Source organism: Rhinatrema bivittatum, chromosome 8, assembly GCF_901001135.1.
Source record: "Rhinatrema bivittatum chromosome 8, aRhiBiv1.1, whole genome shotgun sequence".
Taxonomy (NCBI): Eukaryota; Metazoa; Chordata; class Amphibia; order Gymnophiona; family Rhinatrematidae; genus Rhinatrema; species Rhinatrema bivittatum.
The window spans coordinates 63284589-63308331 of NC_042622.1; the positions used below are offsets into that span (position 1 = coordinate 63284589).

Below are 23743 nucleotides of genomic sequence, written 5' to 3' on the forward strand. Positions count from 1 at the left end.
TTAACAGCAGGCACAGGGATTTCTACCCTTAACCAATTAGCCTTGGTGCTGGTGACACAACTGCAACATTGCTCTCTACTTCAATGGCAGGGGAAAAATGAGAATTGGATTCAGACGACAGCTAATGCTGATCCCCATCTTTTCTGGTCCAGGGTACTGATATGCAGACATTAGAGATAAAGCACAGGACTACTTCTATGGCCAAATCCTAAAGCAAAGCACATTCAAGCAGCAGCATTGTCTGAATTATCATGAAGACTGCTCACCCTGTAAAAGTGTTTCTAGCAATAATTTTGTAATGGGTTTGGTAGTTGCTTGGTTTGGATTGTAAATATTGCTACCCTTATCACAAGGTTTGGGGGTAATCTGCCCAGAGCAGCAGTTACTACCCTCAATAGACCCACGGGGGTCACCTGCACGGAGCGGAACTTACAATCTTAAGAAACTTTCTGGGCAGAGTGAATGGACCATTTGGTCTTTTTCTGTTGCATTACTATGTTATGAAATAGTGAGGTCAATATTCAGACATAGCCGACAAGGTAAGTTAGCAGGTTAAGACTTATCTGGCAAACTTAGCAGCGATATATAGTGCAGTCATGCTGTTGAATATGCCCAGACAAATTTAAAGTTAGCTGGATAAGATAACTGGCTAACTTAAGACCGGATCAATAGGAGGTCTAAAGTTAGCCGGATCAGTTTGAATATCACTATTAAGATAGCCAGTTAAGGAGCTCCTCCGAGCTATGCCTCAGAATGCCTCTTGTATATCCGGCCAGATAATGACTTGTCCAGCTAAAATCTAGCCAGATAAGAGGTTGCATTTACCAAAACTTGCCATGTAGATGGATGATTTTAAGTTATCCATCTAAATGACTTTTGAATATATACTTCAGCCTGTACTAGGGAGAATACTAATTATGGAAATAAAATGTAAAATTTTCAAACTTTTTCTTGTGTATATTCTATCTTTCTCCATTTTACTTCCCTTGATTTTTAGTGCTTTTCAACAAGGCCTGACACTTATATAGCAGTGATTCAGTCCATCCATCTCTTCATTTGATTGGTGACAGGATAACTTCCAAAATAATTCACTAATCAGGCCAAATTACGGAAGAAGATGGAGCCTGGCACTTCTCCGATTGAAAAGCTCTAGAGAGCATGGCATTCCATCCTTCTTCATTTTTCTTTTTTTACTCGTGTTCCTTTTTTTCTTTACTCTCTCACCTCTTTACCCCATTTCTCACTACAATTTATTTATTTAGCATTTTATATACTGAGGTATAGCAGGGTTGCCTTCACTCCGGTTTACATACAAAACAACTTGTTACATTGAACGATATTTGAAATTTTAAAAATTAACAATAATGAGAGATGGCATAACTAGGAGAATGAAAGAACAAGATAAACACAGGGTAGATACACTGAATAGATGAACAGAGATATCTGAGTACATCGTAAAAAGGAGGCATCTGTAGCATGAAACAGGGGAGATTGTCACCTAGGGGGATATTGAATGATAGCAGGCTATGGGAATATACTTTAAAGTCATTAAGTGCTGTCCTTAAAAGATTGGCTGAGTAGCCAGGATTTTAGGTCTTTTTTGAAGGATTTTAAGGTTTCTTGATTGGTGAGGAAATGAGGTAACGAATTCCATAGCTTTGGGCCAATGATGGAGAAGGCTCTGTTTCTGGTGGAGGATAGTTTGGCCTGTGGAAGTGAGGGAATCACTAGTTGAAGTTTACTAGTTGTTCTTGTTGTTCGTTGAGAGCAATGTATGTGAATGATGTCATCAAAGGCAGTGTAGTCGGCTTTATATATTGCTTTGTGGAGTATAGAGAGAACTTTGAATTCTATTCTTTTTTCAATAGGGAGCCACTGTAATTGGTTGAGAACAGGTGAAATGTGATCAGCTTTTCTTTTACCTGTTAGAACTCTGGCAGCAGCATTCTGAAGAAGCTGCAAGGGTCTCAAAGATGTTTTTGGAAGGCTAATCAATTAATCTCTTCCCCTTCCAAAAGTGCCTCTTTTCCTCTTATCTGCCTATCCTTCTCCATCTCTCCTCCTCTCTAGTCTTTCCCTGTCGCTGCATCCCCTTCATTCTGTCACCCCTCCTACTTTTTCTCTTTTCCTCTAGTCCTTATCCTATCCTTTACTGCCTCCATTCACTCAAGTCTCCAACACCTCCCTCCCTTATCCTGTTTCCTTCTCCTGCCCTTTCTTTCTTCTCCGTTCCCCTCATCATCACTTTTCTACCCTCTTCCCTCTCATTGATGTTAACATTCAGCATCCTCCCCCTCTCATTCCACCCTTCTCCTTGTGTTGTGCCTTAATCCTCTGCACCCATTTTATGCCGCTGACGTCCACCACCTCCCAGACAACACCCCTCGTTTACCACACAGTGCCACAGCTTCCACTCAGTTCAGTTTACTGAGGCATTTGATGCTGATGCTATCTCAAGAATAGAGTTACTGCAAGTACTGGGAAGCTTTGAGTAAACTTAGCACAGCAAGGCCAAGGAACTGGAGGAGATCTGTTGGAGGAGGAAGCAAAGGCAAGTGGGGTGAAGGGGAAAAATGTACAGGAGGAGGGAAGGATTTGAGATCGTCAAGAAGAGACAGCAGTGGTGGCAGTCAGGGAGAGAGGGAGAAGAGCCACAAAAGATCTGCAGGAGGAAGTAGCAATGGCTTAAGGATAGGGGAGGATGTAAAAGGGAGGGAGGGAGGCAAGGTTTTCAGAAGGAGATAGTAGTAGTAGTAGTAGAAGTAGTAGTGGGTTGATGGAAGAAGAGGGGACAGAGGAGATCTGCAAGACGAGGAAGAAGTGGCAGTAGAGGGAATGGAAAGAGGAAACAAGGGGAGAAAGTTGGAAGAGATCTTCAGAAGGAGGTAGAAGTAAGGGGGTGGGGGGGGGGGGGGGGAGGAGACCTGGAATAGAGTTGTGGGAGGAGGATATATTGTTGCTTGTGGCAGGAAGAGAAGGACGTTGGTGGCAGTTCTGTGCTAGTGGTGGGAGGGAGGTAGCCCAAAGCAGCCAAAGGCCAGTGAGCAGTTTCACATGAGGCTGCGGTTCCAGACAAATTCCGAAGCCATTTCCACAGCATTGCAGGAAGCCAAGGGTCCCTGGTTACCAATAGGTTCCGTCTGCACAGGACATCTCCCTTCACTATAATAACATTTGTGCAGCCATGGATTAAGGCATGTGATTTTCCCCTTAATTTAATTTCCATTTATTAAGTGACAAAAGCTCTAACATGCTATTAGCATTGTTCAGCAAACAGCTGATCAGACCTGCAGATCCCACAGAAGCCCTGTCTAGCCGTGTGCTTGCTGCATTCATACATTCTCTCTCGCTTTTGTTTCAAGGGGCAAGAATCTGCTGGATCCTGTTCCACTGCACATCAGCTGAGGCGTTGAAGGAGAGCTCCCCGCTGACTGATTTTCCATGGATGCTTTGGCACTGTGTGTGCCCTTTGTCCTTTAGCTAAGAATAAGAACAAGCTTGAGAACAATTCACAGTATTCCCCCCACCCTCACCCCTTCTTGTCACACTAACCAAATGGTACAGGCCAATAAAAACATAATATGGAGACAAATAAGGAACATAATGTCCCTCTAGTCAGCCCAGTTTACTTCCTGTTGCAATGCCCTATACCCCGGTTGATCTCTGGCCTTCTTTGCAGCTGCCAGAGGATATTCTGTGCTTTTCCCATCTTTTCTTAAATCCCGTTACTGTTTCTGCCTCTACCACCTGGTCTGGGAGGCAGGTGTGTGCACAGGAAAAGTTTTATTCATTTCATTTTGAACAGGGAGGAGGGATTGTTGTGGTATTTATTTTTTTTTTCATTAGTTACACACACGTGATGTGGTTTTTATGAGCATACATGATTACTTACATGCATAAAATTGATTTTTTTTGTGTCTAAATATGATTTTATGCACATAAAAAAAAATGTATGTTCATAAAGTAATGAAAATGAAACAAAAGAAATGCGCATCTCTACTGGGAGGCTGTTCCATGCAGCCACGATCCTTTCTATGACGCGATATTTTCTGATGTTACTCTTGTTCTAAATATCCTATCCACTGAAAAATGTTTGTTTCTTGTGATTTATTTACACCTTTAAGGTATATGAATGTGTCTGCCACATCCTCCGCACTCTCTCTCTCCCCTCTCAGGTACAGATATATAAAAGTACCGTAGCCAGGTTACTTTACATTATATTCAAAGAATAGTGGCATGGAGCTGAAAAAAAAAAAAAGAAAAGAAAAGCACAGGCCTGGCAGCTCTATCTCCCCCTTCTACTCAAGGGAAGAAAGAAGTGCCCTTCTGGGCTATGACCCCCCTCCCACGCCCCCTCCCAAACCCCACAAACTCATCTTAAAAAAAGATTTTTTAAAGGTCTGGCGCTAGCCTCCACTCTATCCTGCCCACTCCTCAGACCTGCCAAAATGTGCCTCCTCCACTCCAACCCTAACTCCCATCCTCCAGTACCTTTAAAATGTACATTCTACTTATTTGAAATGATTTATAGCCCCTTCCCAGGGATTTGGGGGTAGGGAACAATTAAAACATACAATGTCATCTGTTTATGAATTTGTTATAAATTTTAACAGTAAAGCTTATGTCACCCAAGATATTTTGGGGTTGGGCTATGTTGTCTATTCTGTTAATCTGAAAATATTTCTAAATAGAGCCATTTTTAAAGCCTTTTTAAACACCTGTGTATCTAAAGCGGTCCGAATCCAAGCTGGAGTGATTGCCGAGAAGGACCTGTCATCCCTTTCCCCAAGGTGGGTGTGGTGTTCGTAGCTGCTTTTCCAGCAAAAGAATCTCCTTGGCCCTCATTCGCTTCTGCCAGGCTGCGTACGAGATAGTGGCCCCCTCTTAATAAAGCTTTAGCAGTATCCCAATATAGTAAATGAGTATCAGAATGAATATTATTAAATCCCACATACTCTTTCCATAGAAACATAGAAACGACGGCAGAAGAAGACCAAACGGCCCATCCAGTCTGCCCAGCAAGCTACGCACTTTATCCTTTTTTTTTTTCTTTTTCTCTCTCCCACCTGTTACTATTGGCTTCCAGTACCCTCCAGCCCTAATTCCCCTCCACCCCACCACCAATGTAGAGAGCAGCGCCGGGTCTGCATCCAAGTGAACATCCAGCTCAATTAGGGGTAGCAACCGCTGCAAACAAGCAGGCCACACCCCTGCCCCATACTCTTACCCACCCCTGTTTGTTTTTTTTTGGAGATGGCAGCCCTCCATCCTTCCGCTCCGTGAAGGTGGAACACCAACCACTGGCATCCCGCTCCGTGAATGCCTCTGTGGCTACTGCCGCTCCGTGCAGTGTTTTGCTGCCTCCTCTTTATTCACGTCCTCTAGACTTGATGGATCCACAGTGTTTATCCCACGCCCCTTTGAAGACCTTCACAGTTTTAGACTTCACCACTTCCTCCGGAAGGGCATTCCAGGCATCCACCACCCTTTCCGTGAAGAAATACTTCCTGACATTTCCATTCAGCAATATGATAAGAATGAAAAACCTTATGAGAATATGGACAATGTGGGAACTTCCAAGATCTCATGGAGTCTGGGTCTGTTAACCCCTCCAGCATAACCCATACTGGTGCATGGTCTGAGATTGCTAACAGCCTAATGTCCGCAGGCTGTACTTGTGAAAAAGAAGTCTCAGACAATAAAATATAGTCCAGTCTAGACTTTGTATCGTGGACCCTGGAAAAGTGGGTAAAATCAACCTATAGAGGGTGGAGACATCTCCAAACATCCACTACATTAAGTTGTTCACATAAATAACAGACACCCATAAGAAATCACATTGAAATCTCCTCCAAGAAGAATAAGTATGTGAGAATAAGGAGCCAATATATTCACTATCTGGGCAAAAAAGGTGTGGGAGTAGATATTAGGTGCATAAATATTCCCCACCAGTATGCAATGGCCAAATAGTTGCTCCTCTACAAATATATAGCGACCCTCAGGATCCTGCATCACTTTCAGTTGCTGAAAATGTAGAGATTTATGTATTAGTATTGCTACATCTGCTTTATGAGCAGTGGTGGAGGCATGATATACTTGTCCAACCCATTGCCTCCGCAGCTTAGAATGTTAAAGTATAGTTAGGTGTGTTTCCTGAAGGAGCGCTATGTCCGCATGAAACCGCCTCATAGCCTGTAAAAGTTTGAAACGTTTCACCACATTACCTATACTGAACATATTCCATGAAAGACATTTAATGATCTTAGCCATCCATCCCCTCCAATAAAAGAAAATATGAAAAAGGAATATGCATTATCATAGGAGATAGGAGAGAGCCCCCCCCCCCCCCCCCCGCCTAGGTCGCTCCCCAAGAAAAGAAAAATTGAACAGGACCTGTGAAAAAGACTCCAAGAAAATGAAAAATGATCTATGGATACATCTGTGGACTTCCCTTTATCCAACTCCCCAACTTCCCCAAAACCAACAAGAACACCATATAATTGTGAAAGAAAATAGAAAAAGAAAAAAAAAATCAAAGATCCAACCATTTGGGATCCACACAGAGGGACTCATAGTTCATGCCACGAGGACTCCTCCCGCCTTATAATCAGAAAAATCAGCACTGAGAAAGAGGAGCAGTAATAAAAAGAAAGAAAAAGATCAAATATAACCAGGTTAACAGCCTGCTAAACACCTAAAACCAGAAAGGCAAGGAGGGGGGGGGACAAGATGGCTGCCGACTGACCTGCACACTAAGAAGTGCTCCTCCGACTCTTTGCTAAATAACTTTATTTCCTCAGTTTGTTAAAATGCCTCATACTAAGAGAAAGTCTCGGATGAGGGAGATTTCAAGCTCCTCTCCCATTTCTGAGCACTTACAACAACAACGGATCAAGACTTTCTTCTCGGCACGCTGGAGGGGAGAGCCGCTATGGAGTTGACTGCTGAGCGAGCGTCACCTCCTTTGGCTGAAGCAATATCGATGAGGCTCGGTGCGCTGAGTGTGCCTCTACCCCCATTTCCCTTGGATTTGGATGTGAATCAAAGACATGATATTACCTTCACAACCCCGAGAAGGGAAACGTTTTTGGATTTCCCTTCGGAGATTCCACTCAGTACGGATTCCATGGGCCTCTCTCTTGTCCCCAAGCTCCTAGAGACCAATGAAGGTAGAAGCAATCCTGTGGGTGAAGGAGCAGTGAGTGTGCAGGTATGCCCGTCGCTAAGGTTATCTCCTGAGAAACCTAAGGAAATAATACTGGATTCTATCTGGAATGCCTTAATCTCTGTAGAGAAGGCTATTACCTCTCTGCTGTAGTAGTGGAAAGTAATCGGAGTGTGCTGAGTATAGAGAAACAAGTTGGGCCTTTGGAGACTAAAGTCACCAAGTTGGATACAAGAATTACAAAAATAGAAGCAGTGCAACATAAATTGGTGCAATCAGATATGGATTCAACTAAGAAACTTGAAAATGTTGAAAATGCTCTAAGAATTTTAAACTTAAGAATATTAATTTTTCCTTGTATAAGGCTGCTCCCTCCTAAGGATTTGCTTAAGAGTTATCTAGTGCAGATTCTTAAATGTCCATTGGAGGCTGTTCCAGCTATAACTAGGCCTTATTTTTTGCCTAAGTTGGAAGGAGAAATTCCTAAAGATTCTGAACCTATTTCTTCTATGAATATCTCTGAGTTATTGGAATCATCTCAAGAGATGATTATTCAGGACAGAGCCACTTTACTTGTGACTTTTGCATTTCTTTCTGAGAGAAATTTGGTGTTGAAATTCTTTCGTAATCGTCATCATTTATTTTACGGTCAAAACGTATGGATCTTCCCCGATATTACCAGGACAACCCAAGAACGTAGGAGAAAATTTCTTTCCATGAAGCTAGAAGTCTTAAATCTGCAAAATTTGATTTGCAATTCCAGTGTAAATGTTTGATTAGACACCAGAATTCCAGTTATTTATTCTTTGAATCTTCTCAGCTGTGGGTATTCCTGGACTCTCATTCCTAATATCCCCATAAGTGTATCGGCTTAAATTTTTTGAGGGGTGTAAGTTCAGGTTTTGCCTTATCTGATTTCAATTTCTTTTGTGAACCTCGCACATGTTAATTTTGTCCACCCCCCCCTATTTCCTAAAATTTTTGTGACAATACTTGTTGGTGGAATTTTGATTTCATTTTGTATGTTTCATTGATGAATCTTCACAAATCTTGTCATATTTTCTGTTACAAATGATCTTGTGTTGTAATGATCAAACATTCAATAAAAATAAAATTAAAAAAACAAAACAAAACAGAAAGGCAAACATTAGTGACGCGAAACTAAATAGCATGCTGCATAAACAAGTCAAGTATTGTCCAGATTTTGAAGGAAAAATGTTGCATCATGCGGAGTGGAAAAGAAATGTACCTTGCCTTGATGCATGACCCACAGTTTAGCAGGAAATATAAGAGTAACACACAAGTTTTTCTTGATCAGTTGAGTACAAACCGGTGCAAGAGATCTTCTCTTCTCTGCCATGCAGAATAGTCCTGAAAAAGTAGAATTTTCCTTCCTTCATATTGCAAAGCAGATGATCGCCTATAAGCCCAAAGAATATCAATTTTAAAGGCAAAATTAAGAATTTGAAAGATGACCACACATAGTTTAGAATTCCATCCATCCTATGAAGAGTGTAATTGTTAGCTCTCTCCAGATTTAAGGGTCCCTTATATCTGGAGAGAGCTTGCGGCAGCCATGTTTCCAAGGTCTCCAACAGACCAGAATCAGGAACAGATTCAGGGAAACCAATCAATCTAAGATTGTTCCATCAAGAACGATTCTCTAGATCATCCACTTTGGCCAAAAAGAGCTCTTCAGAAGTTGAAAGATCCATTATGGTACCCTCCAAGGCTTGCACACGATCCTCCAGGCCAGAGAGCCTGTCTTCAGGTTCAGTGCTGCTTTTCTTTACCCCAGCAATATGGACTCCAATCCCTTCAATGCTCAGTGTTGTAAATCTACTCCTCTAGAGGGGAGGAGTTAGCAATCTGTTAGGATCTGCTCTGCTGATGTGAGGAGGAAGAAGATGGGAGTAGCAATCTGTTATGATATAGCCTGCTGAGTTGGCAATCAGTACCAGTGGAGTGCTAGAGAGGGTACTCAGCTGGAAAGGAATGTAAATAGGTGAATCCTTGGGCCGATGGCAGACGACAGCACCCCAGGAGGATATCCTGAGGGACCACCGGCTAGGCTTGGGTATGGAGACAGACACAGATAGTTCATTTATTAGACAGGTTAGTAGAACCACCAGAGGTGGCAGTAGTGAGTTGATATGCCCGGTGGGGCTGAAGTCCCTCAGATACTGGAACTGCGATCCCAGGGTTGCTGAGGTGTAAAGAGACTGTAGATAGTGAATAGACAGGGTATGCTGTATACATAGCCAGTACTTAGATGATAACTCACAAAAGGTCTTGAGAAAGCTCAGTAGCTGGAAAGGGTTAGGCCCTCAAGGAGCGAGTACCTGGTTCCAGGGAAAGCTCTGAGAGAGCGATGATAACTCACAATTGTCTGTATCTGTAATAGCTTCCAGACAGTAGAGAATCTTCAGTGTGTTTAGGAACATGGGCCCTCGAGGAGCGAGTACCGGTTCCTTTCTGCAATCTGAAATAGAGAAAAGAGAGCGAGGCCCCCGAGGAGCGGGTACCTCTGGTAAGTCCGAGGAGGCAGAGTAGCTTGGACAAATTCGTATCCTTGTCCGAGTCCTTGCTAACTCAAATTGTAAGCGTAAGTGAAGACCTTTTATGTTGGAAGCGGATGACGTCAGTACAGGGGGGACGCTCCTGAGGTTCGCGCCCTTGCTGGTACATACTTCGAAGCGTGCATGTGCGCCCTACGTCATGAGGAACATGGCGGATCCGCAGCGACGAGCTGGTCCAGGGATGCCGGGGAGAGCGGCATGGAGATGCCGCGGCAGCAAGCCGACCATCAGGCCTGGAGGGAGTTGCCACAGAGGTAGAGAGGGTGGAGCGAGGGTGAAGAACAGCCACGAATGCAACACTCAGACAGCTTATTTAGTTTCTTTCTAAGGCAGCGACAATCGTAGCTGCCAAGTGGGAGGAACAGATTCCACAGCTGGTATTGCAACCTCCAAAGCTCTGTTTACTGTGGTGGCATCTTTCAGGTCAGCCATTTTGAGATCTCCTGGCCTTGCTTTCTCCCACTCATTTCGCACTGCTCACATCGATATTCGGACACCAGCTGTGAAAAAGTACCGACTCGGTCAATCGGGAGGTAGAAGGAATTATTGCTGTCAAGCCGTCAGAATGTAGCTATGATAAAAAGCTTAAATATGATCAAATTGGGGGAAGGAGTCCCTGGAGAGAAGGCAGCATGCGACCAGTCTCTTTCATGGCATCACGTGACACCCCCCCCCCCCACGACTCATATTTTAAAATGGCCCTTATGTGCTTATATGCGCTTGTGCGAGCAACCAAATGCATGTGGAAAAGGGCCAAAGTTAGGAGGTGTCGGGAGTATTCTGGGGTGGACATACTAGTTACGTGTGTAAATCCATATTTTAAATCCGGCAGCTGCAGCACGTGACTTGATGAATTTTAAGTCTGCAGAAATCTCTTTCTAGGCCTAAAATGACAGGGAGTCTGGGTAAACAGGGGGTAGTGAAGGCTGAAGAACCAGAGGGGTCTGGATGATATAGAGTTAGGCTGAGCAAACCGGTGGCTTAATTGTTAAACTTCATGCACGCATGTTTTATCCACTTACATGCGCATGTTAAAGCTGACAAAGCCCTAAGGAAGATATGTAAACTACGTTTGCTAGAGAAACCACTTAAAATTAGGAGTATACATATGCGCCATGGATGTATTTTAATTTGTACATGTGCAGTAGCATGTACGAATTAAAATTCCTTCATATGAGCGCTTGCGCGCCCATACTTGGGTGTATGGATGCCCGCGCGCTCATTTTAAAATTACCATTTTTGTGTTTTGCAGCTTATGTTGTGAAGCTCCTGAGGCAGGCAGTTTGGGCTGCCGAAACACTGCGGTGTCAGCCTTGGCCAGTTAGGAATGTTCTGCATTTTCATTTTAGATAAATATTTGATATTTTTGTGTAATATAAACATTTTGTTTGTTAGGTGTTGAATAAAATTGAGTTACTATATGAAGGCATAGTAAATGATTGAGATGAGATTTTCTGGTCCACGAGTCTGTTTGTAGCCCATTGTGGGCAAGAGACAGATGATTTCATCTCTCAGCTTAATTCTATGTCTGATATCACTCTTGCATTTATTATGTGTATTTTGGAATATTGGGTTTGAATAGGTTTATTTTGATAAAATTTAGGGGCCTTATTTTTTTCTATATTTTTATTTATTATGCGTGGCAGTGCTTGTTTTGTTCTTTTTTTCTTCATGATCCTTTACAGCAAACCACAACTTCCAGCATGTCTTTCATTTTATAATGTGACAGACACATTGCCAAGGCAGTCTGACCCATATTAAGGGCAGATAAATCCAGCACAGCACAGCTAAGCTGGTGAAAAGACAGAGTCTGTAAGATGGGGTTAGACAGATGGTCTGCACTGAGGTCTGCCTTACGGGTTTTCATTCCTAGGGTTAACTAAAGGCTGTGTTAGATGGCGAAACTTCTTCCTAGAATCTGCTTGCGGTCCTGGATGCCTCTGATCCTGCTTGTGAAGCAGCTATCAATAGAAGAGTGGGACAAAGAGTACTGCATCTCTGTGACATGAAGTGTCTGTGCCTTGTGCACCTGCTGCAGTAAGCTGGCTAAGCAAGCTGAGAAAGGATATTCATGTCTCTATGGTGTCCTACATCAGGGCATTGTACAACAAACCACAAACAGGTGCAATGAATCCCTGCCCTGAACATGTTATAATCTCAGGATACGTTTTCAAAGGGTTATGCAAGATTGGCATGACATGTACATAAAACAGAAAATTTGCTGAAATTGTGCTAGTGGATTTGCAGTTGCCTGAAAGTGTTTACTTTCCAATGCACATATTTTTAGCTGTCTTAAAGAGAGACATTCTGGGGGGCATTTTGGGGGTGTGGTTGGAAACTACAGACGTATGTAACGTGTACTCCATCTCCCATTCAGACACAGGTACAGGTACCGTAAAAGCGAATTGTTTACTCTTTCAAAAAGTACAAAAATTAAGAAAACTAGGAGAGAATATATTTTTTAATTCAATGTATACTTTACCTCTGGAATTTGTTGCTGGAAGATGTGGTAAAAGCTGTTAGTGTAGCTGGGTTTAAAATACATTTGGACAAATTCCTGGAAAAGTGTCCATAAACCATTAAAGTGGACTTGGGGAAATCCACTGCTTATCCCTGGGATAAGCAACATGGACTCTATCAAGCTTTTGGGATCTTGCCAGGTACTTGTGACCTGGATTGGAAACAAGATACTGGGCTTGATGGACCTTTGGTCTGACCTAGTATGGCAAATCATATATTCTTATCTGGGAGCTGAGGGGCTATCATGCACCCCATGAGTCTCCAGCATTTTTCCATCAGAGAAGACTTATTTCAAGGCCCTTAAGGTACCTCTAGTGAAACAGATCACATCCACACAGGTTTGAGGTTGTTCCAGAAATTAAAATTTACTGAGGTTCTTGTGAACTGGTAATTATCTGGTAAAATGCACTCCTTCTGATTACATCTATTAGCAGGAAAGGCACAAAATCCAAGACAGTCACAAACTTTACAGTTAATTGACAAATCACCCAGCAGCAGAAGCTTTATCTGACACCAAGACCCTTCAGGATTAAGAAATATTATGCACCCTGAGGGCTCCCTTTATTGGCACCTGAATACAGCTGGTAATTTCTGTTACGGTCCCGGGCCATACCCCGGTCCCTCCATCTACCTCGGGGCCGGCCCGGGCCGCTGGGAAGCTCTTCCGGCCATGTAGGCCCGACCTGGCTCCTGCCGCAGCATTCCCTCTGCGAGGGAGACGCCGCCGATCTTCGGATGCTCGCCCCGCCCCCTAGGCGTGCATACGCGCGCGGGAGGCTCATCATTTAAAGGGGCCAGCGTGGGAAAACTGAACCCAGCCCTAAGATGATGTCAGATGCTGCAGGGTTATTTAAACCCTGCAGTTGGCCCTAAGCTTTGCCTTGCAACGAGGTTCGCTCTTAGGAGTTGCTAGCTGCTGTCTCCGAATGCCCGGCTATCTTGGCTTTGTACTTCTGACTTCTGGCTTCTGACCCTTCTTCGTCCAACGACTCTGACTTCAGCTTCTGCCCCTGGTTTTGGCTTCGGAATTCTGACTTCTAGCTTCTGATCCTGCTTCATCCATTTGACTCAGACTTCAGCTTCTGCCCCTGGTTTTGGCTTTGGACTTCTGATCCTGCTTTGTCCATTGACTCCTTCAGCTTCCTCATCATCTACAGGTACTTGCTTGCCTGGAGGTTTCTCCTAAGTCCCAGTGGCTCGGGCTCTCATGGGCTCCTCCCGGGGGAGCCGCAGGCTTCCAAGGGTGAAGACTCTTCTGGCCTCCAGGGCCCATCCGCTACCATCGACCATCTCTTCGGCTGCTTCCTTGATCCTTAATCGCATAGGGTCACACCTAAGTCCAAGAGGCCCAGGTCCCTACGGGTTCCCCCTGGGGGGACCTTGGGCTTCCAGTGGTGAAGCCTTCTTTGGAATACCTCTTCAGTGCCGCCTCCCGGCTGTGCCGCCTACTGTGGGTCCCCACAGTACTATACCTGCAGTCTCAGCCGGCCCAAGGGTCCACAACCCTAACAATTTCTTCTTCCCCGAATATGCAAAGCAGACTCCTTATACCTCAATGAGATCCTCTCTCACTCTTGTAGTTTCTCCTCAGAAAATTCACTTAATATAGATCCAAGAAGAAATTCCTGCCACCTCTTTCCTGGGTGCAGAACTCTCTCAACAGCAGATCACACACTCCTATTCCAAAGTGTATTTTTTCACTTCTCCACTAAATGCACAGATTGGGTGACCCAAAGGCTCCTCTCAGAAAGGAATCTTGGCAAGATTCCTGCTCAGAGCCCCTCAAGGCTACTCCAAGCATTTCTTCTTTCTTCTCCAGCATCACCAAGCATTTCTGACCTTGAGTCCAGGACTACCTGAGAAGAAAGAGCTGAAAAACGTCTGGGTTTCTCTAGTATATTAAATTTCCTCACTGGCAGATGCCTCCTGATTGGGGAGTGTTAGTAAACCACACCACGTCCTCTCTGGCATCAATGCCAAGCTCTGTGATGCCATCTACATCTCAGTACAGATCCTAAAAGTCCTTTTCCCTCTTATATGTATATTTAATTTTCAAAACTGTAAGGGGCGGATTTTAAATGCCCTGTGCGCCGGCGCGCCTATTTTGCATAGGCCGCCGGCGCGTGCAGAGCCCCGGGACGCGCGTAAGTCCCGGGGCTTCGTAAAAGGGGCGGGGAGGGGGCGTGTTGGGGGCGTTCCCGAAATGACACGGCGTTTCGGGGGCGTGACGTGGCATTTTGGGGGCGGGCCCAGGGGCGTGGCGCTGGCCCAGGGGCGTGGTCGAGGCCTCCGGACCAGCCCCTGGGTCGGGTGATGGCGCGCCAGCAGGCCGCTGGCGCATGCAGATTTAAGTCTGCTTTTAGCAGGCGTAAATCTGCCAACAAAGGTAAGGGGGGGGGTTAGATAGGGCCGGGCGGGGGGGGGGGGGTGGGTTAGGTAGGAGAAGGGAGGGGAAGGTGGGGGGAGGGCGCAGGGAACAGGCAGCGCGCGCTGGGCTCGGCGTGCGCAGGTTGCACAAATGTGCTCCCCCTTGTGCGCGCCGACCCCGGATTTTATAAGATACGCGCGTATCTTATAAAATCCAGCGTACTTTTGTTCGCGCCTGGTGCGCGAACAAAAGTACGCGATCGCGCAAATTTTTAAAATCTACCCCTAAGTGCATAGAAGGAAGGCTGCTAACATGAAAACTTTACGCTGTGTATGTATGTACCTTTAGCTGCATAACATGCCAATCTTCAAGCAAAATGCATGCGGGCACCTAAAAACTGGCTGGCCTTAGGTGAGCTGGAAAGTATGCACCTACTTTTTATTTTTGTATTTATTTGTGCACACAATATTCTGCTCTTTCCAATTATAGGCACAGAGTAGATTATAAGCTAAAATTATTATACACACAATGATTAAAACAACTGACACGTGTAATGATACTACACAAAGAAATGCTGCTTCTTTACAGTAACATTTCTCTAAATACAGTATAAAATAATAAACTTCAGGAACTAACATAAAACTGGTGAAAAATCCAGTTTTGCTGTTAGATGCTATAGTGAAAAGCATTTCCTTAGGGGTTATATTTTTAAAGTTATCTAAGAAAAGAGGCAGGCAGCTAGTAGAAAGCTTTGCGAAATCAACCAGAACTGAAGAGTTACATTTAGCCAACTAGTTCAGTTGGAGGACAATTTTCAAACTGCTCAGAGAGGTACAACATCAGCAGTTATTTTTTGACTCGTGGATTTTGCAGCAATTTTCAGTAAGGAAAACCTTTTTTTTTTCCATTATAATTTTGCAAGAAAAAATACCCAAACAAATCTGTACCTCTTTTTTTTTTGCGGGTATTTTTTCTGTCTAAAAACCTGAAACCTCTTTTTACTGGATTGCCTGTATCCTGAGGGTCCATAAACTGATTTGTATTTTGGGGCTAACTCCACAGTCTCTTCTCCTGCCCCTTGTGGTCCCAAGAGGCGGGTTCCTTCTGGGGGAAAGGATAACCTTTAAGGTCCAAGGCTGGAATGAACTCCTATGTGCGTAGAATACCATAGCTCATTGGGGCAGGCACACTTACAAAATAAATTGGACTCACTGCATGGGTGTTCAAATTAAACTTGATTGCGGATGATTTTAAAAGAATTAATATGAAGAAATAAAGAGTTCAGATACATCCAGATGTCTGAGCCTTATGGGAATATGGGGTTTTTAGAGTCTGTATTTCTGTGGATGTTTCCCTCAGGGCAGGGGCTTGGAAATTGTTTATTCTCCATGGGGTGGAGAGACAAATATTCCAAAGTGGCTGGGGTTGTCAAAGTGGTGGATATCCCCTTTCCCGAAGGTACCTGAGGTCCAAAGGCACTCCTGATCTTCATCCCGTCTGTGTCCTATGATCCTGGGGTGGAAACTCCATTGGGGGACTCCAACTGCCCTTCAGTCCTCTTCATGATGATAGTAAGGGACCGTCCAGGAGGAAAGGTCTTTGCTGGAAGCAGTTCTTAAAACTTCTATTTCTGGGTAAGGAAGGGTGGCAGAAAACAAATCTTCCTTCCCTCTAGACAATAAAACAGGAGCTTCATCTTCTTCACCTCAGTGAGTGCTGCAGCCTCTTCTTGTTTGCGGTGAAGAGGTGTGCCACTTCCTCCTGACAGGGAGAAACAACCTCCCAAAAAGGCCAGGTCAAAATAAGAAAAAAAACCAAAGAAAAAAAACAGCTAAAATCTTTCTCTCTTTAACCTCCTTGCCAGCCCTGTACCAGGAATTGACAATGCAGTGTTTCTCCCCTTTCTTGTCTAGGCTGGGGGTCTAAACAGTGAGAGCATCCGAACACACATCTTACTCTTTCAAATAGCCACACAACGCCACACTCTACCCTAGGCTTATCCTCTGGCCCCGCCCCCCCATCACCTCAACCATCCTCAGAGGGAGGGGCTATAAGGAATGGAATATCCCTCCTAGATGACAAGTAAAAGGCAGGGATCTAGGGCCATCTAATGGAGACCCACAGGGTCTCTACAAAAACATGAGTTACTTTTGGGAATTCTAAAGTTTAGCGAATAACTACAAACCTCTCCCCGGCTCCACGTTCAGGAAAGGCTCCTTGAACAACGAGTAAAATTATACATGTGGGCACTTTTCAAAGACCTGATTTTGGTGGGTAAATAACTGCTTTACCAACAGAAATGGCTTTGAAAATTGCCTTCTAGGTGACTAAAATTTAGCCAGATTCTGAGCTATCCCCAGGCAGGATGAAGACAGGGAAAGAAAGTTAAGCAGGTAACCATAATTTTCAACTAGCCAACTAACTTAGGGCCTCATTTACTAAGCATTTTTCCCATTTACACAGAATGGCAGAAAAGTCTTAGTAAATCAGGTTCTTAGTCATCCAAGTCTAGGTGCAGGTAAAGTTGGCCTAAATCTGACTAGTTAGCTCTGTGCACGCAATTAATGTCCCCTTTCCTCCCAGAACCCGCTGTACACTTTCTCTGTGGGCACTGTAGTCACAGCTCAGTGCTTTACATCCTCAGCATCACCGGTGCTGCAGTTGCCGTTGCACTGTTCTGCAACGGCAACTGCAGATAGAAGGAAGCACAGACAGATGCAATATTATCCTCTTAATGTGTTCTTTCCCCCCCCAAAAGCTGCATAAAAATGAACCCCTGCAGCCCCAGAGCTTACCTCCCGGTCCCCCTGAAGTCTTGATGGAAAGATCAAACTCATTGTGGTCCACCCCAAAGCCCCAATGTAGAATTCTGCATCCCAAACAGGCGAGCCTCTTATCTCAGAGGTAGGAAGAGGCATGCTTACCCCTATTACTCCCTCTTAGAAGAGAGGAAAGCCAATCAGGAGTGGGGGTGTTGAATTCTACATAAAGGCTTCGGGGGAACAGGAAGGGGGACGTTTTGATCTTTATATCAGGGATAGGGAGTTTCATTTTTACAATGGACCATGAGACTGGGGAGGAGCTCACAGGAATAAAGTTTCAGATAAGCTGCTCAGAGGTCAGATAGCTGCCTAGCTTTCAGCCAGCTTAAGTTAATTTAGGGTAACTGCTTGGCTAGATTATGGCTCAAAATTATCTTAAACTTAGCTGGCTATCTGATTGATGAGTGGCTTACTGAAAATCTACCACTAGTAACTAGCTGAAGCAAGGGCAGATAAAATGACTCGCCAAAGTGTTGGCGGTGGAAATGGGAATCATGCAGTCTTAGACCGCCAGAAAATTAAACATTAATGAGTACATTTACAAAGGAGTTATGTGCAGAAAATTAGCTTATACGCGTGTAAGTAGTCTGTGTTCATGCACGTGCTATTTTATAAACATCAAAAGTACGTGTGCGTTTGTGGTTTTGCGCTTGTTTACTGGCGCAAAAAAGGGGATTCCAGGGCAGGGTCAAGAGATGTGTGCAGGATTGTCTACTTCATAAGGGATTTATGCAAATATAGCAGCCAACTTATTCACGCAGTTTCTCAACTGCTAATTGATTTGGGCAAGTGAAATCGGACTTGCCAGTTGTCTGCTATTTTTTGGGTGAGAGATCTGGGTGAGCTGGGGTAGTTCAGGATGAAGTATAACAGGGTCTAAAAGAACTGGAGATGGAATGGTTGAACTGGTGATTTCAAGTACATGTGCATATTTTAAAATAAAGTATACCTGACCATGTATAAAGCAGGGTTTCACACATACATGTTATATTTTTTTCGCTCATAAAATATACGTGTACGTTTATAAAATAGGTAGAGAAAATAAGCATTTTCATGGCAATTCAAATATTTACGCATGCTGAAACATATGCCCATACTTTCAGAGCTGAGCTATACTGTATTTTATAATTTGTGCATCAACCCGCTGCAAATACAACAACACAGACACCAATAGGGTTGAATGTCATCCTCAAAGGAGGTCATTTTCACAGGACTTCTGAGGGTAAAACAGTGTTTTCCTCGCAGAAGTGGCCTTTTACAAAATTGCCCACTTGATATGTAGCTACACTTATGCCACATTCACACCTATGTCATATTTGCACATTAGTTACATCCCAGGGAATTATGCACTAAGCAAAACAAAAATATGTGCCAAAATAATCACAATTATGGTTACTTGAAAATAAAAACATTTAGACAAAATGACTTAGGGGGTCATTTTCAAAGCAGTTACGCATGTAAATGTGACATACTATCGTAGCAATTTTCAAAAGCTATTTACTCGAGTAAAGTGCACTTACTTGAGTAAATCCTATGGACAATTCAATGGCATATATTGTAGCAATTTTGAAAAGCCCACTTACTTGAGTAAAGTGTATTTACTCGAGCAAAAACCAGTTTTGCTCGAGTAAATGCTTTTTAAAATCTACCCCTTAGTTCTCAATTTAATTAATTAATTTCCTGATGTGATCAAATTCTCTGTCAAAGTGCATCCTTATTTTGGTTGCATAATTCCCTGGGGTGTGTAAAGTTTACCCTGACTGAGTAGAGGAGTTTCAGGGCAGAGTTGGAGTGGGGTATAAACTACTTATCACACATACTTTTCGCTTTTGAAATGCATGAGTGTAAATTTTCAGGAGAAATCGGTGTGCACGTTTTAACAGGTGTAACTTTTGTGGAGTAGCTTTGGTGGGATTATTTTCAAAGCGGACTTCGCTTGTAAGCCCGCTTTGAAAATCAGTGTAACTTACGTCAGTTACATGGCTCTGAATTACGTGAAGTAAAAAGATGCGAATAATCAACAAATAAACTAAACTAAACTTTTGTTGTGTTTTTGCTGACTTTCTCATGTGGCATGTCAAAAATTTACCCTCCCTTACCCCTTTCTTTCATTCTAGCATCAAAGCCTTTAGGATCCTCAGGCAGATCGCACAGCATTATTCAAGTTTGTTAGGTTCAGGGCAGCATGGAAAAATCATGAGAATTAGGAAACAGTAATTCACACTCAGAGTCTGTGGAGCAGATTGCCAAAGAAAAAGAAATTCAGTGCAAGCCACTAAAATACTGTAGCTTTCTATGGTCAACTTGCTTTGTATGAAACCTCCAAAAAATTATCCATGAAAACAAATTACATTTTATAAACTGGTACTTCTTCAGCAGTCTGAGTACTATACACCACATCCAATTTTTCCTCAACCCTTCAAAGAAACTGGGGTCTATGGCACTGCACCAGAAATGAAAGCAGTCGGATTAGATAGACCCTGAGATCGTTGTCTACGGTCATAGTCTGAGATTCTATGTTTCAATACCATCAGCATCCTCTAGAACAAGACAGTCACCACAGGGAGTTAATGTACAAAAACTTTATTCAAAGCAAAACCATGCATTTTGTCTCTCGCAATATATTTTCCCAGAGCCGAGGGCCACTAAGCCTGAAATTCTGAAAGGGAATCAACAACGGTGCCCTGTAAAAAGCCATCACATCATGTGGAATGAGCAGGTAACTGCTATACCTCAAGAGGAATTGTTTATTTGATTTTTAACCCAGCAGTTTCCTCCTGCTCCTTTGGATCTCTAGTTTAATGTGAACCAGGGCTGGGATCTTGATCCCATGAATTTTCATTTGCAACTACCCAGAGATTTTTTTTCCCCTTATTTTATATTCTCCCCTCAATGTACCTATTTCAGTCCATTGTAATGACAGTCTTCAACTGGGGGCCATGCAACAGTGATTCTTCCAGAATCCTGAGATGATTGGCCCTGAATCCAGCCACTAGATGTCATCCTTGATCAATGACCATGATGCCTACCCTTCACTTCCCCAGGGTCTGTGAATACTTCCTGTACGGCATGCCAGCCAACCCAGGAAGCAGAATATCCAACTCGGGGATCTAATCTGGGACCTTCTGCATGAGACACCGGGCCAGAAAATCCCAAGACAGATAACAACTTAAGGTACGAGCAGATCACATAGAAACTCTATTTGATAACTGTAGCTGCCATTGATCTTGAAAGCACATTCAGATAAACTAACTGGAGAACATCAGAGATGAAGAAAGTGGAACAGATTATTTTTTCTGTACATCACCTGCTAAAGAAGAAAATTGATCCCATGTCCTCCCTGCCTGACATCAACATGATCTGCTTTCTTCTTCAGCATGGATCCATCTCTAGGCTTAATTCCAAGTGAGGGCAGATAAATAGATGACTGTTTTAATGGCATTTGCAATCAGATATGTTTCAGAATAATTAAATTATCTTTCTAGGTAGCATGGGAACACAAGAACCTTGCAGTACACTGTCTGTGCATGTTCCAGTGCTCTCTGGCATAGGGCCAGATTGATCAGTTTCTAATTAAGCACTAAAATGTTTGACACTCCAAGCATAAGGTCAGCAGGAGACTATCCATTAAGCGAATCCTTCCTTGTTGGCTGATGGCCAGTCTTTCAAGTATGTTCATGGCCAGTGCAGGAAGGATTTATACACTTCAACTATTGTCATTTTCTATCCTAGAGAAAGCAAGTTTCTAAATTGAATTATCACAAAGAAATCAATTGAAGATCAAACCTCTGTGAAATTATAATTGCTTTAACTGATCTGCAGGCTCAGTAATGATGTTTCTGAGTAGGCAGCCTCTACTGACTATTCGATTCATAAATCTTGTATCAGAATCTCTTGACTATACAGCTAGAATAGATTTCCATCTCAAGAGGAAAAAGTGGGTAGATATTACTACGTATGAAGATAAAGAAATAACAGGACCGGTCAGAAATGCAGTGCTTATTTGTTCTTTTGCAAAGAGAATCAGGAAATTCAGCAATCTGCAGTTTAACAAAATAACAAATATTTCTTTTCCTGTGACCAGATCAACCTGTCCCTGCACCTAGTTCTGTCCAAGTGTAGGCTAGGCTGCTTCTGTCCACAGTCCTGGACCCATCAGACACCAAAACCTCCTCTATGACTGGACAAATTGAAGGTGCACAACGCTGGTGATTTAGATTAGGGGTAGATAAATGTGGTACTGGAGTGCCACAAACAGATCGAGTTTTCAGGATATCCTTAATGAATATGGGCCAGATTTTAAGATTTATGCACGGGCATAGATTTGTTCGCGCAACCCGGCGTGCACAAATCTACGCCTGATTTTATAACATGCGCGCAGCCGTGCGCATGTTATAAAATCTGGGGTCGGCGAGCGCAGCCTTCCTCCGTTCCCTCCGCCCCCCCACCTTCCCCTCCCTTCCCCTCCCTAACCTGCCCCCCAGCCCTACCTAAACCCCCTCCTTACCATTATCTGATAAATTGCGCCTGCCTCTGGGCAGGCATAGATTACACATGCCGGCCAATGGCCGGCCTGCGATCCTAGGCACAGCAGTGTTAATTTCAGTAAATGGCCGCTGTGCCTGGAGGCTTCAGCCCCACCCCTGCCCTGCCACCGGACCGCCTTGCCCACTCCTGCCACCTTTTTCAAGCCCGGGACATACGCAAGTCCCAGAGCTTGCGCGCGTCGCTGGGCCTATGCAAAATAGGCTCGGCGCGCGCAGGAGCGGATTCTCGGGGTTACACACGTAACTTACGCGCGTAACCCTTTGCAAATCCGCCCCTATGTATAAGGTATATTTGATTGCATTGCCTCAATTGTATGCAAATATATATCATGCATATTCTTTGTGAATATCCTGAAAACCAGACCTGCTTTTGGCACTTGAGGACTGAAGTTCCCTGACCTAGAGGGTTGCAAAGAGGTCTGGTTTTCAGAATAAATCAAGCATATTTGTGCACATTTAGTCTGAGAACCAGGTTAACTTGAATGGCTTGTTTACCTGGACAACTAGACCTGTTTGCGACCCTCCAGGATTACGATTGTATTCACTTACATTTTACCAGTACAAAAGTGTAAGGGTATCTATCTAGCCCTCACTAATAGAGGATCTTGCAGCAATGAGAGGTCCAAAGAGGCATACGTTAAGGACTAATGGATAGGAGGCTTCACCCCCCGAAGGCGATGGTTTTAGAGGTGGTGTGTAGGGGAAAGGTTTTTGGAGTAGTTTTGGAGTTTGTTGAAAGGAGCTCTCCAGAGCAGCCCTGAGGAGCTCAGGGTCTGCAAGTGTACGATGGACTGATCTGCTGGGGTGAGCCCCAGAAACCCACTATGGTAAGGGCTATAGGCCAGCTGGAAAGATAAAGAGCCCTTCTCCAATGGGGGACATTTGCCAAGGGAAACCTGCAGCTAGATTTGTATGTGAAGGTGAAGAGGTTTATTCCTGCTCTCCACTGAGACTTGAAGCAAAATAGAGGTTTTAATGGGAACTTGAAAGAAAGATTCCTATAAGAAGTAAAACTCTTTTGAACTGTCTAAGATACTGATATTTTCATTTGTGAATTTGTGGACTGTTTTGTTCATTTTTCTTGCCTTCCTGCTTGACTTTAAAATTGGATTCTTTAATAAATTATTTTTCTTGTTAAAACGCCAGCTTTTGTATGGACAGTATTTTTTCTATGATCTCTTGGACCAGTGGTTCTCAACCCGGTCTTCGGGACACACCTAGCCAGTCAAGTTTTCAAGATATCCATAATGAATAGGTTGGTTTTAGATTTGCATGAACTGCCTCCATTATAAGCACAACTATTTCATGCATATTCTTTACAGATATCCTGAAGTCCTGATTGGCTTTGTGTGCCCTAAGGACTGGGTTGGTAACCACTGCCTTGGACTACACAGGTAATCCTGCTGGCCACAGCACACATCCATGCCTGGGTTTCCAGGGGGCTGCACTGAGTGGATCAGTGCTCTGTAGCCTCTGAATTTTAACCTACCCTTGCCAAAGGGGGAGGGGAGATTTTACAAAAGAGACATGTAGTAAGAGGGCTACGAAACACAGATCTACACTCAAGTCTTTACTTACAGCACCCTCGTATATTCTAATTTCTAGTCCAGTGTTCAATCAACTCTGTCAATGCTCGAGTCACCAACAATTCCATGGTTCTACTCCATTGCAATGACATGCAGTGGTAATTTTCTTAAAATCAGGACTACATGAATGCCACAGGACAAAACTAGGACTCTATT

The 23743-nt window shown here is 43.7% G+C and overlaps 1 protein-coding gene across 5 annotated transcripts in view; it reads right to left on the reverse strand.

Annotated features, from left to right (window-relative positions):
- Positions 1-23743, reverse strand: part of RALY (RALY heterogeneous nuclear ribonucleoprotein) — a 918689-nt gene that overhangs the window by 735859 nt on the left and 159087 nt on the right. The window lies entirely within an intron of this gene.